The 3,963-nt window shown below is 41.1% G+C and overlaps 1 non-coding gene across 1 annotated transcript; it reads right to left on the reverse strand.

Annotated features, from left to right (window-relative positions):
- Nucleotides 1-472: 472 nt before the first annotated feature.
- Nucleotides 473-545, reverse strand: Trnaa-ggc (transfer RNA alanine (anticodon GGC)). Its single transcript has one exon. It is a non-coding gene; the product is annotated as a tRNA-Ala (tRNA).
- Between the last annotated feature and the right edge of the window lie 3,418 nt (nucleotides 546-3,963).

The raw sequence follows: 3,963 nt of genomic DNA on the forward strand, positions 1-3,963 counted from the left end.
TCTAGTATTATAACACAACAGTTTCTCGCAGTTTAACCCCATTCATCCCTGAAGCGATCCCCACTGACAAGTATTTATTAAAATCGTCTGGCGTTAGACAGGATTCAGGATTAAAAGGGTTGATATATCCCTCATGTGCTGCAGATGCTGTCATTGGCTGTGTTCTGTAGCGTAGGCTTGTGTGCTCTTGTTACCAAGAGATAAAAGTAGGGATTTAAAGAACTGCTACTTTACGTAAATGAATCGGGTGACAGCCGCAGCATGGCAACTATCTTAATTTGCATTAATAAATCATTGTGAAGGGTTTGCAGGTTTGATAACTGTTTGAGCAAGCATAACATCATCTTTCTTGAAAGAAATTTGTATTTTAAGTTCGGGTTATAGACAAAAGATTGACGTGATCTTCGTACTTTATCTGGACAATTTAAGCAATTGTCTCTGACTCATAGATACCTGAAAAATTCAGGTGGCTAAGCTTCAACAGGATTCAAACCCATGACCTCTGCGATGCCAGTGCAATGCTCTACCAACTGAGCTATGAAGCCACTCAGTTGGGAGCAGGTCTATTTATTAAATTGAAGCCTCCTGAATTTTGTCAGGTAGTTTAAGTCAGAGACAATAATTTCTTAAATTGTCCAGATATGTACGAGGATAACTTCAATTTTTCATCATCTTTATTCCTGGCACAGTACACAATCACCACCATCAATGGTTGCATTCATATTGAATTGCGTGTCATTGTACAAGCCATTGCCCTGTGGGACACTTTGTATACTTTGTATACCAACCTAGATAAACAGCTCTGCTCAACAGGAGTTCTAGTAGCCTAATTATTAGAGCATCCGACCACTGTTATGGATGTCCACCGCAGCCCTGTAATCTGATTCCCTTTTTAGTTGTCCCTTTACGCGTTGCTGGCTATGCAATTGGCCTAAAATTGTTGGGCTGCCATTATTTGGAATGACATACCTACTACTACAGTAAACACGTGCATATAAGAAGACATTTTTCAGGCTTAAGGCTGATCGTGTTCTTATGCGAGGGGTGCCTAGTGAGAAATCAGCCTGAAAGTGTTCTTAAAATGTTCTTAAAATTGGTTTCAGAAATACTTCAAACTAGATATTACTGGAGGTTTAATTAACTTACAATGCTGTTTTGTAATAGATTTTATAGTTTGTAAAGACCCTAAATATGAAGCCATCATGCCACGCCCGTGGTCACGTGACCGATCAAAGAAAATTCTAAATTTGTCTACATACTACACAATGTGGGTATTTAATCAGTGGTTTGATAATTTGTCTTCGTTTTTGCATCCAGCCAAGCATGGTTTTCTTTTTATTTTGAAAAATGTTCTTTTTAAAGAGATAAACGATACTGAAATACCCATAACATTTTCAAAAAGATGATTTGAAAAAATCAATACTTAGCTATATTCTGTATTTGGGGGTGAAACGTGTCATAAAACAAATAACTAAGTCAATTTCCAAGACGGAAATTTAGCTTTTTCTCAAACCGGACGTCAGTTCGTTCACGCATGCCCAGTTGATCTGAGAACGAACGCGAGGAAGGGCGAGGTAAAACCTTCGATGCAAACAACTGTTCGTGTGGTGATTTTTGATTGTAAGTGGATTTTCTAGTCAGCTCACGATATGATGACGTTAGTCACCGGAAGTAACATTTCACTTCCTTCTCAACGGGCGAAAAATTCTTCTGTGGGCCCGTATGCCCGTTTTTGAGACGGGGACGGCAACCGGAAGTGACCCGATCTCCCTTTTAATTTGTCTTCACACAACCACATTAACATTGCTAAGTACCTTTTCTCCATTAGAGATGATAATTACAAAAATCTGGGAGACACCACTCTCCTGTCCTGGCGCGCGAAATGTTCTCTTCCGTTTGCCGTCCTCGTCTCAAAAACGCGTGTGCTTAAGCTCCCTAATTACTAACTTCTTACTAACCGAGTGCGAGGGCCGCTAGCTGTCGCTAAACTTAAGCAAGACGACTACGATGGCTATGAAAATTTTCTGTTATTGATATCATTTCGCGGCTAAACTACAGAATACAGGGCCACGTCGGAAGAGGGATGGCTGCAATGGCTCCGCAGCTCCACAGTCAAAACAACAGTGGAACCGTGGAGCCACTTACTGCGCCTTTCAATAACATGCAGAATCTTAAATTCAAAGGTCAACCGACAAATGCGTTTTTCGCTACCGTCAATCAAATGTTCGGCGGCTCCTCCAAGCTTCCGACTACTGTCGAGCGCGCAGTAATCACATCGTTGAGCCCAGTTCAGTCAACATAGTCGGAAGCTGGGAGGAGCCGCCGAACATTTGATTGACGGTAGCGAAAAACGCATTTGTCGATTGAGCTGTGAATTTTAGAGTCCGCATGTTATTGAAAGGCGCAGTAAGTAATACTGCTTCAGTGGTGGAGTCATTCGGCATGGAAAATGTGTATGAACTTTCCAGGAATAAAATTGGATTATGACACGTTGAAAGAAGATTGATAGCGTATCGTTGGGTGATTACGTACCCCATGTAGCCTCAAATTCGATTTTTTTTGGCGTCGTTGTCAGTACGAGAAAGGTGAGGAAATGTTAGGAAGTTTACGCAAGGACGAGGGCGACAGCTACGAGAATGCCACAAAAGAATTATAGGTTTAACAAGCAAAAACAATGGCTATGTACTTCCCCACACGTGCGTTTCACTTTTCAATACATTTCTTCGCCGTTGTCGTCCTGACAACAGGGAGCTTTAGCAAGGATGACGACGATGGTTACGAGAACACCACAAAACAATAGGTTCAATTAGCAAAAACAAAAGCCCTGCATGCCCTGCACGTGCGTTTTACATTTTGATACATTTCTTTGCCGTTCTCACCATTGTTCTCACCAATTGTCTTCTTGGAATGTGGACTCACACTTTCCATACTGAGACACTTAGCCGGAGTAATCGAGAAATACAAGGAAGGATTACGTTTTTGCAAACGTTGGCTGTGTAGCACTTATATTTAAACAGACCATAACTATGAACAGACTTAACTGATTAGGGTGTAATGTGAAGTGCTAGTTTTAAACCCCATATGAGCCTTGTGTGGGGCAATTTCCATCAGTAGGGCTAATGCTTACATGGTTCATATGGGGTTAAAAACTAGCACTTCACATTACACTCTAATCACTTAATCGAGAAATAGTTACAATAACGGAAAATTATATTTTTAGACAACGTTTTCGCAGCAGTTTTCTTTGCCCAAGCGCAATAGATTATCTATTGACGACGGTGAAAAACGAGACCGTTGATCAGTTGAATTTTAAATCTGCACTTACTGATCACGATCGACATACTCGCCGTTGCATTTTGCCCTTCGATCTCACTTCAAAGTATAAACATGATGTACAAAGTGAGACATTACTTCAAAGGTCAAACACCAAATACAAAGGTGGAATACTTATCAAAGTTCTCAAAGCACAATGATTATGTTTTAAAAACAATGCAAAAAAGTAATAATTCCCATAGCTATAGAAACTAATCAGATTTCAATAGCGTTCTGAGACCGGATTTGGGGTAGTTGAAGGAAGACGCTTAGAAAACAAGCAACAAGATCCGGCCTTATTGCACATTTAATTAATTTACGGACTCTACGGCTAAACCTGTCTTGTGTTGAAGTCGCGAAAAAATTAAATTATTTACCTTCTTAGGTCGGGATGACAGAAAGAATGGATTCTTGCCTTAACTCAACAGAGCCGCGTCTTGTATGACGAGTCGGTTCGAGCTGGTTATGACGCCTCTCGGACGACTCGCCACTAACCAGTTCGCCTCCGTAAGCAAGTTTCGAAAACTTTTGCGCTCAAAGAAAGAAAAGCCATGAGGGGCGAATTAACTTGAGGCGTGACTTTCTTGTGGCCAAGTGACTGCAACAGAGGTCGCGAGGAGCTGCGTGGTATCTAGGCTATAGGCGTCTTCA

The sequence above is a fragment of the Montipora foliosa genome, chromosome 12 (genome assembly GCF_036669935.1).
Source record: "Montipora foliosa isolate CH-2021 chromosome 12, ASM3666993v2, whole genome shotgun sequence".
Classification (NCBI taxonomy): domain Eukaryota; kingdom Metazoa; phylum Cnidaria; class Anthozoa; order Scleractinia; family Acroporidae; genus Montipora; species Montipora foliosa.